The sequence below is a fragment of the Bubalus kerabau genome, chromosome 2 (genome assembly GCF_029407905.1).
Source record: "Bubalus kerabau isolate K-KA32 ecotype Philippines breed swamp buffalo chromosome 2, PCC_UOA_SB_1v2, whole genome shotgun sequence".
Taxonomy (NCBI): domain Eukaryota; kingdom Metazoa; phylum Chordata; class Mammalia; order Artiodactyla; family Bovidae; genus Bubalus; species Bubalus kerabau.
The window spans coordinates 40,137,967-40,151,441 of NC_073625.1; the positions used below are offsets into that span (position 1 = coordinate 40,137,967).

At 40.7% G+C, this 13,475-nt stretch overlaps 1 long non-coding RNA gene across 2 annotated transcripts; it reads left to right on the top strand.

Moving 5' to 3' along the window:
• The first annotated feature begins 3,272 nt into the window (after positions 1-3,272).
• On the top strand, positions 3,273-13,263 carry LOC129644683 (uncharacterized). Of its 2 annotated transcripts, none has more exons than XR_008710929.1 (3): positions 3,273-3,609; positions 8,389-8,768; positions 12,864-13,263. It is a non-coding gene; the product is annotated as an uncharacterized LOC129644683 (long non-coding RNA). The 2 variants fall into 2 exon arrangements; XR_008710928.1 differs by having other exon boundaries at positions 8,389-8,577.
• Positions 13,264-13,475: the final 212 nt, after the last annotated feature.

Consider the following 13,475-nt stretch of genomic DNA (forward strand, 5'->3'; position numbering starts at 1 on the left):
CCCGTGTCTCCTGTGTCACAGGCAAATTCTTTACCCACTGAGCCACCTGGGAACCTGTCTTGACACGACCATCAAGGATTAAATCTCCCCAAAGTGTATCATTAAATCTAGAATGCAGGAGAGAATTCTTCATGTGGCCTCTTAGCTGGTCTATACCTACATCTCTGGCTTTCTCAGGGTGATCATTCTTGTCTTTTGCTAAGCTTTAGATTTATTTCTTCTCCCTAAGAGCCACTGTTCTTTTTTTTTTTTTTTTGCACAGTGGAGTGTGTTTACATTCTTTTCTCCACCTGGTAAATGCCTATTCTTACATTCCTGGCTAATTCTTGTACATCCTCTAGGTTTCAGCTTCCAGGTAACTTCCTCAGGTGACAGTTTTATGGCTCTGCAGGTCTAGAGATGGTGAGAACCCTACTCTTTAACCCTGAAGCACTTATAAATAAAGTTAATATGCTTTTGAAAGGGTTGCTTTCCTCACTAGACTGTAAGCTCCAGGAGGGCAGGGATTACTCGAATCACTTGAGGTCCTGTAACTTCCAGCTCAGTGCCTGGCACACAGTAGGTACAATACACATTCTTGAATGAATGAATGGGAGCATCAATATCTAGACAGGAACAGAGACTTGGGGACCAGCTGAGCTTGTGGAATCACAGATGGTGGGGAATTGGTGGGGTCATCGTACCCTAAGGTCTGATTCTCAGTGTTGTAGGTCCCTGAGCTTGAGGAGTTTGTCAGCCTTTAGTGATTTATGGACCCACCCAGCCTCATAGGAGAGACCCAGGTTTGAACCAGAATGTTGACCTTGGAATTGATAATAAGACAACTGCCAGGTGGTCAGAAGGCATAGGTCAGCCCACTCAATGCACTTCCTTGTTAGGCATCAGTCAGTATAGAGGAACCCTAGGGCCCTGGATGGATCCTGAGAAAATACCAGAAAACAGGACAGCACAGAGCAGAGTGTGTGTCTCCAGGCAGGGGCCACTGTGGCCACTGGAGCTGCAGAGTTCACGGTCATTAGATGGATCAGTGGGTCCCTCTTCCCTTTAATAGGGTGGGAGACAAACTGAAGAGTTATTTTTCTCATGGTTGATTCTTTTTCTAGACGCCATGTTAACTATGGCCTAATAATAAGTGTTGTGTTTCCTCAAAAAAAAAAACAAAAACAAAAAACAAAACCTAAAAAGGACACTGTGATTCAACAGGTACTAAGCATTCGTGTTCAACACTGAGCGTGAGAGCGAGACCGTCCTTTCTGCTTTTGACCTTGAAGTCACAGCGCCTTCTATGATTTCTGAAGACAGACACCTGGTCTAGTCTAACGTGAGGTGATTTCCACCAGCTTTAGGAGGCTGAACTTACCTTGTGCTTCTGATTTTTATCTGTGTTCTAACTAACTTATTAACACTTACTAACAATTGTTGGTTGAATACATGCTGTTGGAAAGGCACTGTTTTTATGATTTGCTATTTACAACTTTACTTGGCAAATGGTGATGGAGAAATAGAGGCTCTGATATTATTTAATTTGGGCCGAAGTTCATTGGATATAAAATTTCTAGCAGGTATCAAAACATTTGCAAACAAATAACTTCTTAAAGTAGAAGAGACACAGATGGAATAAATGTTCAAGGAATCAAACCTATGTTCTTTTAGAACTGATACAGTAATAACCATCAATATTTCATGTAGCTACTGGTAAAATAATATTCCTTCATCTTTTTATCTCATGTAAAAGCACTTTGGAATTCTTTTTTTCCCAGAATTGGGAAGCATCATAAAATTGATAACCCTTAAAGCACCCTTATTGATTTTCTGTCTGAGATCCCATTTTTTCAAAAAAATACTGCTAAATTCACCATGCTGATGAGAGTGGGGGTATCACAGATATTTAGACTTTTGGAAAGTGCAATTATAGGAGAAATCAACAAGTGTGGATTTGCTTTTTCTTTTTAAACTTACTTATAGCACAAGAGCACAACCTTCAAAGCAGGGGACTGGGACCATATTATGTTATTTATATGCCTTGAGAAGGCTCTTCGATAGATGCAGAGTCCCTCACTGCTAGGATGCAGCCCCATGAAAGCTGTGGAGACTACATCAGTTTTGCTGTGTAGAACAAGGCAGGCAGAGACTCTGCTTTTGGGTAACTACCTTTTGCCATCACACAATAAAAGGGTGAGTAGATGTCAGGCCGGAGAAGGCAATGGCACCCCACTCCAGTACTCTTGCCTGGAAAATCCCATGGACGGTGGAGCCTGGTAGGCTGCAGTTCATGGGGTCACTAAGAGTCGGACATGACTGAGCAACTTCACTTTCACTTTTTACTTTCATGTATTGGAGAAGGAAATGGCGACCCACTCCAGTGTTCTTGCCTGGAGAATCCCAGGGACGGGGGAGCCTGGTGGGCTGCCATCTATGGGGTCACACAGAGTCGGACACGACTGAAGTGACTTAGCAGCAGCAGCAGCAGCAGATGTCAGGCAGGCAAAGACAAAGCTATTTGCTATGTTTGTCTCATACATTTTGTGTTATTTTAGACTTGTCCTATGATGCCAGGGTAAAAAGTTGACAAGTCAATATCCAGTTGACTTATTTTGACTTGTTTTACTGCAAGGAGATCCAACCAGTCCATCCTAAAGGAGATCAGTCCTGGGTGTTCATTGGAAGGACTGATGCTGAAGATGAAACTCCAATCCTTTGGCCACCTGATGCGAAGAGCTGACTCATTGGAAAAGACCCTGATGCTGGGAAAGAGTGAAGGCAGGAGGAGAAGGGGATGACAGAGGATGAGATGGTTGGATGGCATCACCGACTTGATGGACAAGAGTTTGGGTAAACTATGGGATTTGGTGGGATTTGGTGATGGACGGGAAGCCTGGCATGCTGCGGTTCATGGGTTCATAAAGAGTCGGATATGGCTGAGTGACTGAACTGAACTGACTGTTTTGACAGATGGCTAAATATCTAATTTACTTAATCAGCAAGGCAGCAGAATAATGCCCCGTCCAGCAGCCACGCCCAACCCCTCGCAAAAAAAAAAAAAAAAAAAAAAAAATCAAATCCTAATTCCTTCAAGCTGTAAGTATTATATTATTTGGAAAAAGCATTTTTTCAGGAGTGATTAAATTAGGAACTTTGAGATGAGACTATGCTAGATGGTCCTTGATTAACCAGAGAGATTAACCAGGTCTGGTCTGGAGATTAACCAGATGGTCCCGAGACTAACCAGATGGTCCCTGAATGCAATTAGGAGATCCCATAAGAGAGAAGCAGAGATTTAAAGGTACAGAGGGGAAGGTGATGCGAGGGTGGAAGAAAGAGTAAGGCACGGATGACCCTGGGCCCTGGAGGGGTGTGGCCGCACAAGGCAGCACGGGAAACGGGGGCGGGGCGGGCGGCTGCAGAGCAAGAGACGAATTCTGCCCTCGAGCCCCTGCAGAGTTCAGCTCTTCTGACACCTTGCCTATGGCTCAGTGGCCCTGATTTAGAACTTCCGACGTCCAGAACTCTGAGAGAATACATTTCTGTTGTTCTGTGTCACCGCATTTGTGGGAGCTTGTGACAGCCGCCACAGGAAAAGATTACAGCTAGGATCCGATGCAACAACCAGTTTAGTATCTGAAACCTTGAAACTGTTGCAAGTTCATACAATAGAATTTGGGCTTCATTTTCTGCTCTGCTATTAACACTGAGCTCATTTTCTAATCTATTTTTCAGGTGAGAAAGTTCAGATTCAGAAAAGCTAAAGAAATTTCCATACCTTTGTTATAGTCAGATTTTTTTCTTTTTTCTGCGCAAAAGAGGGCATTTGTTATATTACTAAATGTTCCCCTATGTACATTTCAGGTTTAAAATGTTATATTATTTTTCTGACGTCATGCTCACTTGCTGGCTCCATATTCCTGTACACAATATTCAGTTCTGATTTTAGCTCTGTGAAAGACTGTACAATCCGCAGGAAGCTGGAAATATGACCATTAGAATTAAATTACTCCAGGGGATTGCTCTGTTGATTCTTACGAAGGCATAGGACAAATATGCTTTTGGGGTTTTGTTGACACTCATTTTAGAGATGTACCCTCTACATGCATGATGACGCCCGCCTTTCTCATAGCCTAAAATTGCAATATGAGTTTTAGCATCAAAAAGCAATTTTGACTTCTTGTGAAGATAGCAAAGAAAAATATGGAAAATGCTAAAACTGAAAAAAAAAAAAAAAAAAGTAGGACATACAGGAGTAAATACCCTCAAGGAACCTGTGTTTCTTACTTAAGATGAGGTATAGTACACAATGAAAGAGCCGGATTGTCATAGCAAATCTTTTAAAACTTTAAATTCTACCATGATTCCCCACTACTGTCTGACATAAAACGTCTAGAGAGGCTATAAAATCAATTTCCATTCCAATAAGACAGAATCATTATATTTTTATGACTCTATGGTCGACAATAAAAGAAGTGATAACAATTTTCAAAAACGTAGGTAGATTTTTTGAGGGGTTTTATTAATGCTGATGGGGGTAGAAGGGGCCCCCAGGAGCCCCTTGGAGATCTCTAGGTGGACAGGTATAGTACATATATATTAGCAATTAACAATATGGAAATAGTCCTTATGGAACTTGTATGTTACACAAGATACAATTTAAAGTTGGCTGAGTGTCAGTTTCTTTCAAGTATTCTTGACTTGTGGATTGAGTTCTGTACATATTACGTAGGTTCAGTGTACCTAGCCTGATTGCTGTTTTATTGGGGATGTATTTTTAGGTCTTACAAAAATAAGTATGATATTTCTTTTTAATAATGATTTCATATTTGCTCCTGGATGATTTTAAAGGCCCCATTGAGAACATTTGGGATGATGAGTGTTCATGGATGATAACATGATGCTTTTATTAACAAGCGAACCAAGTGAAGCCATGTTGGAGAAATGTGCATCAGTAGCCATACCTACAGTTCACATTTCTTTCTTATAAATGACTCATCATTGACCACGTGGGGACAAATTATATCCTACGATCATATCCCAGTGGAATAACTGAATGTAGTTGTATTAAAAGTTATTTAAATCTCACTTTTGGTAGACTATTATATTTAGTTTTGATTTAGATACTATCTCAGTGAATTTGTTTTGAATTTGTGGAAATGGTCAATTTCTCAGAGCTTAATAAGCTAGCATATATTAATCTCGATTTTCTAATCCTTCAGCATGAATCAACCTCTAGACCTTTCTAAATATTTATAATTTCCAGTCATTCAATTAATTGATGCTTAAATATTAAATGACTTTGGATGGCCTTTATACATGGTTCATTCATTAAACTGAAGTTAAACTTCTATCCTGAATTTGGGTTATTTTATACTCTATTACACTCCAGCTAAATTTTGCTTGCTATACTATATGTTCATTAAATTACATATATCTGCAAAATAGACAGCAGAACACTTATATAACAATGAATGATGTTAAAAACTGATTAAAGTTCATGAAATCACTACTCATATTTCTGCTTGAGTGCTTTATGAAGATTATTTAATACAAGAAGAATCTACCTACTAAAAATTCCTCATTAACTCATTCTGAAGTTATACATATATGTATGAACTCATCAAATGATCTCCAGTCTCAGATAACAGACCAGTGTTTAGATTTCCATTTCATATATTGATAGATGCACTATGCTGCTTGCTGCAGTATTATTCCATGAGAATACTGCTAGCGGTGAGAAATTATTTGTTCATTAATCAAACTATATTATAAAATTAAGTTTTCTCCAGCATCATTCTTCTCTCAAGAGTGGTGTAAAAAAACCCACGTAAACATTTCAATGAAGATGACCTACGTGGTAGTTCAAAATATAGATGAAAATAAAAAATTAAAGTCTTCTAAAGTATAATCGAGATGAAATCCTCCTCTTGAGAACTGTAGGGTAAAATAATCTCAGATTCTTGGACTAAATTACTCTTCCCATAGGCAGAGAAATGACAAGTTCCTAGAAGAGGAGGAACAGATGATAGCCAAAGTATTTAGATTTGGAAGACTGTTCACTGATAAGACTGAATGAGTGTTTTGGGCCATGGTGAAATAAGCATATCATTAGTCATCTCCAGATGAAGCTTGGATTGCTTAGTTTTATGAGACAATTTGACTGGGTTGCTTGAAAGTTTCAAAATAACTGAAAGGAATTAACTGAGGGCATAATATATCTTTGGGTTTCATGTGAGTGGGCCTTTGGACAGAAAATGTAGTGTAAATTAGTTTCATTGCCTTGCTGATTTGATGGATAGATGAGTATAGCGTCTCATTAATGTATGTGGCTAACAGATGTTACTCAAGCTGCCCATGGCATTGGGCACAGATGGGCTGGATATGTAGCCTGCCAACAAGACAATGCAGTTGGTCTTGGTATCCACAGGGGATTGGTTCCAGGACCCCCGTGAATACCAAAATCCCTGAAAGCTCAAGTCCCTTATATACAGTGGCGTATGTGGTGTTTGCATGTAACCTATTCACATCTTCCAGTAGACTTTAAATCATCTCTAGATTACTTACAATATCTAATGCAATGTAAATTCTATGCAGATGGTTGTAAATGCTACATAAATAATTGCTGGTGCACAGCAAATTCAAGTTTTGCTTTTTGGAAATTTCTAGCTTTTTTTTTTTTGAGTATTTTCAATCCTTGGTTGGCTGAATCCATAGATGCAGACCTTGTGGATACGAGGGCGGCTGTAGATGCACTTTGCCCCCATGGCTCTATTTTCATTTACTAGAGAAGCAGCGAACACGACTGAAGTGACTTAGCAGCAGCAGCAGAGAAGCACAATTGGTCAACAAATGCCCGAGGCTATCCAAAATAAAAGTTTGAAGTTCAACCACTGGAAAAAATTAAATTCTACAAATGTTGCCTGAGTGCACGCTGAGGGTTAGGCATGGTGTGTAGTATGTTTTCAAGCTCTTTATGATTTACAGACATATGTGCAAATGACTGTGCATGTGTGTGTGCTAAATTGCTTCAGTCACATGTGACTCTTTGTGACCCCATGGACTGTAGACCACCAGGCTCCTCTGTCCATGGGGCTCTCCAGGCAAGAATACTGGAATGGGTTGCCATGCCTTCCTCCAGGGGATCTTCCCAGCCCGGGGTTAGAACCTGCATCTCTTATGTCTCCTGCATTGGCAGGTGAGTTCTTTGCCACTTGTACCACCTGGGAAGCCCATGAGTACAACTCAAAATGCAAGGTTCATCATGAAGACAAAGACAAAATCCCTTTGGAAAAGGGATTATCTTAAGAGCAGAGTTTATAGAGGAGGATGAATCTGCACAGGACTTTGAGCCGTGGTGGGTTTATGCAGGCAAACCTCCTGACGACATTCTGGGAGAAAGGAGCTGGGTGATTGAATGATGGAGGCAGGAACACTGGGCATGCTCAAAAAGGTACCTAGATTGCACAAACCTTTGTGAAAGTCCAGGTTTCTGGTGCAGAGGCTCCACCACTCCACTAGAATCCAAATATCTGAGTTTGGACACATGAAGACAGTCAGAAGGACAGTTTGACTTTACCCACATCACTTCTCACCCCAGCATCACAGCTCAGAGAGTTGTAGCTTCTCACCTGTGGTTTCTCCCTCAAGGGAAAGGGAGAGCATGGGAGTGGATGGCCAGCTTGCGCAGGTGGGCGGGGTGCTGCTTGAGATGCCCATGTCTCTCTCACCCAATGCAGAGCCTGAGTCAGGGGTGGGTGGGAAGAGTCTGGGAGAGCAGCAAATGGGACTCTCAGAGGACGTTAAAGGGACTCGGATGCTGTTACTCTGTTTCAGACTCCAACAGGAAGCCCTGAGATGCCTCTGGGATGTGTTGCCCATGGATTTTCCCCAACTGGTCCACATACACCCCCAACACTACATGGACCTGGCCCACTCATGACCCTGTGGCCAGCTCCCTGTGTGTGCTCTTGATGGTGACAGAAAGCATGAGCTCTGACAGGTGACTGCTGAGCACGTGCAGAAAGCCAGCGGGCCAGGGAGAGGCCACAGACTTCAGCTTCACCTCCACCCTTGAGGGAACAAATGGCAGAATCCTGGGAGAGCACAGAAGCTTAGCGATTCTGCCGAAAGAGAGCGTGAACTGCGTGGTACATGGCAAGATGCTCAGTGTCACTCAGCATTAGGGAAATGCAAGTTGAAACCATGAGATATGGCCTCACACCTGTCAGAATGGCTGTCATTAAAAAGACCACAAATCACAAGTGTTGGCAAGGAAACAGAAAAGGAAACTGTTGTGCACTATTGGTGGGAACGTAAATTGACGCAGCTGCCATGGAAAAAGAGTATGGAGAGTGCTCCAAAAACTAAAAATAGAACTATCATATGATCCAATTCCACTTCTAGGTATGCGTTCAAAGGAAATGGAGTCACTGTCATCTACACTCCAATGTTCACGGCGGCATTATTCTCAATAGTGAAGACTGCTGACCACCTGAGAGCCTGACTGTGGATGAACAGATGAAGAAGATGTGGTCTACACACACAGCGGAATACCGTGCAATCACGAGAAAGGACATCCTGCTGTTTTTGACCGTACGTATAGACTTTGAGGGCGTTATGCTAACTGAACTGGTTGAGACAGAGAACGGCAAATACCACATGGCATCACTTATTCACGGACGCTGAAGAGTCAAAGTGATGGAAGCAGGGAGCAGAATGGTGGCTGCCACGGGCTGAGCAGGGGGGCATGGAGAGATGCTTGGTCCAAGAGTGTAAGCTTACAGGTATGAGATGCATACGTTTTGGAGATCTAATGGGCAGCATGGCGACTACAGTTATTGACACTGTATTATACACTTGAAAGTTGCCAAGAGGGTAGATCTTAAGTGTCCCACCACAAAAAAGAAATGGTAATTATGTGAGGAGATGGAGGTGCTGACTCACACTGATGTGATAATCACTTCAAAATATAGACGTGTATCAACTCATCACCTTGTATCTCAAATGCACATGTGTTATATGTCAATTATCTCTCAAGAAAACTGGAAGATAAATCCACAATTCTTCCATTATTTTTATATCACCTCTGTGTTCCATGACAAGATCAAGGATGGAATCAAATCCATTTGTTACCACATGGTTTGAACCTCAGAATTACAAAACAAATGTTTCTTAATAATCAACCACGCAGAGCTAGATCAGATATTAAGTGTTTTAGTATCGGAATACCCTGATAGTCAAATCCTCAAATGAGTGTTTGGCCAAGTGTAAATGTGAGATTACTTTAGAGCAGTTTTACAGCCAGAGATATTTCATTCAATCATTTCCATTGACCTTGGAATTGAAGATCCTGTACTAAGTTGTCATACAAAGGTTATTGTCGCTATGTGAGTTGGAAGAATGGTGTGAAAAGAAGAAAAAGAATTATTTGAAGAGTAGGATGCATTATTTTATAGTATCCACATTATAGCAGGTTTATAATTTGAATGCAAAATCAGTGCTAGATGTCCTTGTAGGCTGTTTACTCATATTTAAAGGGAGAAAGTACAATTCTCGAATGTGTCATGAGATGGCATTAACTTTCCCACCCAACAGCCTTTGTTGATTGAATAGTCCTGAATGTTCAGGTGCAACCTCTTGAAAATGAAGCAGAAGTGAAGACGGAAACATAATAGTCTCATTGTCGATGGATAAATTAAAGAAAAATAAGCTTGTTTTTCTAGGTAACATGTAACTTGGAAATTTTCTGATGCAATATTATAATGCCCAGAATGTTAAAATGGTGGACAATGTTAAGAATTTTAAAAACTGTCTCGTTCTCACATCTGGCCAGTAAAAGAAAATTTTACTGTAAAAACTTGACAGAAAAAAATATAGTACTTTCTCTTATTAATGGTGATATGAATTCAAAACTGTTCTTTGCAATTTCCCCCCAATTTAAATGGTTGATAGTATTTTCTATCTCATATTTATTTCATTAAGAGATTAGTTGGAAATGTTCTTTCAAAATTTCTCTTGAATGTATCCTTTTCTCTCCATACATATTTTCACTATTTAAGCTGTGCTGCAATGGTGAAAGTTTCACCATTTCTTTAAAAGCTTGGTTTTAGTGGCCTCCTCCAAGTTCTTCCATTTCCAATGTGTTCTAGGAAATTATTGACCTAGTTCAAACTTCTATAACAAAAATACCGTAGACTGCTGTCTTATAATCAATAAACGTTCATTTTCCCCAGTTCTGGAGGCTGAAAGTCCAAGGTCAAGGTGCAGGTGTATGTGGTTTCTAGCAAAGGCCCCTCCTGGTTCACAGACAGTGTTTTCTCACAGAACAGAAGGGCGCTGAAGGAGGAGGGCTCCATTCTTATGACCTAATCACCTTCCCACCATGCCCACCCAGTACCATCACATAGGGGATTAGGTTTTACATGCAAATTTTTGGAGAACATAAAACATTTACTCCTACACCAATTTTGCTGGGCTACTGTTTTCCAGCATTGCTTATGTCACATTCCTCCTCTGGAATCTTTTATTGCTTCCCATTTTTGGTTCTGTCTCATCCGGTAATTAATTGTTTCTCCATGTTTTTATGGGCTTCCCTGGTGTTTCAGCAGTAAGAACCCACTTGCCCACTCAGGAGACAAGGGTTTGATCCCTGGGTTGGGAAGATCCCCTGGAGAAGGAAATAGCAACCTATTCCAGTATTCTTGCCTGGGGAATCCCATGGACAGAGGAGCCTGGGGCTACAGTCCATGGGGTCGCAGGAGAGTCAGATATGACTGAGTGACTAAGCAACAACAGCAACACATTTTTATGCTCCATAATCCAGTTCCACCCCATCCATCTAATGTAATCCTTAGCATTCCTCAGGTTTATTCTCATTCACCATGGCAACCCCCGTTGCAAACATTGTGCCCCCACGTTCGCCCCTCTCTATGCCAGGTCTGAGCTCTCCTTCCTGTGCAGATCATGCTGTCGGCTCCATGCCCTTTGTCCTCTGGACACGCTCACCTGTCTAGAACTGTTCTGTCCTTCAGAGCCGTCTTGTTTCGAGTTTGGTCCTGACCCACAAAACACAATCTTCTCTCTGCAGTTCTTTTGCTACAGTACGGATGGCAAGGACCCTGCCACATGGCAAGTACAGACTCCAAACTCCTGATGGCCTTTAAGGATTGAGGGGGTCACAGCTGAAGTTCAGTTTTCTTGCCCACTGCAGGACTTTTAGGAAATCAGGATGAACTGCCTATTATCTTATCCACAAGAGAGCTTCACATCTTAGAGTGATGAAATATCTAGGAGTGATAGCTGAGTTCTGAGATTCATGGCAATAGCAATACTTGCAGAATTTCTAGACCCAGCTGCCACTTTTTCATTTGGTGGAGATGCAGTAAATGAGCTTTACATGAGATATAAATTTTAAAAATGCAGTGAGCCTTAGGCTTGGAAATATTATAATTTTTAAATGGAAAAGTGTTGCATTTTACTGAATATCAAATAAATCTTTGGTAATATATACATATAGGGTTTCCTTGGTGACTCAATGGTAAAGAACCCACCTGCCAATGCAGGAGACACAGGTTTGATCCCTCGGTCAGGAAATTTACTTTCCTTCTTGGTAGATTGTCTCCCTCTGGAGAAGGAAATGGCAACTCACTCCAGTATTCTTCCCCGAGAAATCCCATGGACAGAGGAGCCTGGAGGGCTACAGTCCATAGGGATTATGAAAGAGCCAGACATGACTTAGTGATTAACAACAGCAACAATATATACATATAGAGAAATAATAATCAAAGAGGAAATTCATGTTCTTCAATTTTTTTTAATTTTTATTTTTATTGAAGTATAGTTGCTCTATAATATTATATATGCAACAGATATTCAATATAGTGATTCACAATTTTTAAAGGTATACTCCATTTATAGTTATTATAAAGTATTGGCTGTATTCCCTGTGCTGTAAATAGATCCTTGTAGCTTATTTTATGCCTAACAGTTTGTACCTCTAACTCCCCTACCTCATCTTCCCCTCACCCCCCCTTCCCTCTTCCCACTGGAAACCCCTGGTTCGTTCTCTATGTTTGTGAGGCTGCAGCTTTTTTGTTACATTCACTATTGTATTTTTTAGAGGAATTTATATTCTTGAGAATATAAATGTTATTTTGGGGGCTTGGCCAAAAGATGATTGTGGGATTAATGTTTTCTGCAAAACAAATAACTATGAGTTATAATTATTCAAAGGAAAAACTGAAAACTGAAAATTTATGAACTCCTAATGTATTTTTTTAAATGAATCAGCTTCTTTTCCTTGTGTCCTATATATTTGTATGTCATTTTAGAAATAACATGTGTTTCTCCTGAACATTTTTAAGTGGCCAGAAATTAGGGGTAATTGGGTTCTCCTGTGAGACACAGTAAAGAAAAGTTTTTATATAAAAGGAAAGAGTTAGAGTTTTCTTTTTGTGGGTCACAAAACTGAAAGGCAATATCAGGCTTCCTTTATAGCAAATCATATTTCAGTTCCTGATGATACTGTCTTCAGCTTTTCCTAAAATTCCCTTCCCCTGACATGAACAGAAACAGAAGCTAAGGCTTCTTGAGTTTTAAGGCAATGAAGTCACCTTCCATTTCCAGTGGGAGACTACTGGGTTAATGAGAATTTTAGAGCTGCTGATTCACTTTACGGGGACTCAGGTCACTGACTCTGACTTGTCCTCCTTTTAAGGTTTGATGTGCAGAAAAGGAGAAGTCTCTTCTCACAGTTTGAATTGATGATCCCACACGTGACTCCCTCCCACCAGTCTCTTCTTTCAATTTACAGTTTTCTTCCTTATACCTTAAAAAGAAGCTTTTACTTGTTTTTTTTTTTTTTTTTTTTTTAATTGAAGAAACAGTCCTTGTCAGCAATTCAGTTTGCATCCATTGGCGTGACAGATGTACTGTATATAGCTGTGTGCCTGCTCAGGAGTGCTTCTCGCCAGGTGGTTCTCCAGGCCTGGATCCCGGCCAGCATCAGAAGAAGCATCGTAAATGGATCAACACAGAAGTGGATTGCAGAAGTCGACAGGTCCTACACGGAAAGGCCATTTCTTATGCATGCGGTGGGGGAGTTGGCAGGGTGCTGGTCAAGGATCACTGTGGATTCTGTGGGAATACTTGAAAGCTTCTCAAGTGTAGATTTTTTTTTCCTTTGAATGAACCAAAGAACAGGTTGCAGGGGTTTGTGAGAGCTACCCTCTCAGTGTTTAGTGTGGCTGTACGGAGAAAACGGGTATGGGTTCATAAACTTCTCAGAATGACAAATGAGACTGATGTGTGTTCTGTTTGGAATAATCGTTTTTTTTTCTTTCTTTTTTTTTTAAATTTTATTTTATTTTTAAACTTTACATAATTGTATTAATTTTGCCAAATATCAAAATGAATCCGACACAGGTATACATGTGTTCCCCATCCTGAACCCTCCTCCCTCCTCTCTCCCCATTCCATCTCTCTGGGTCGTC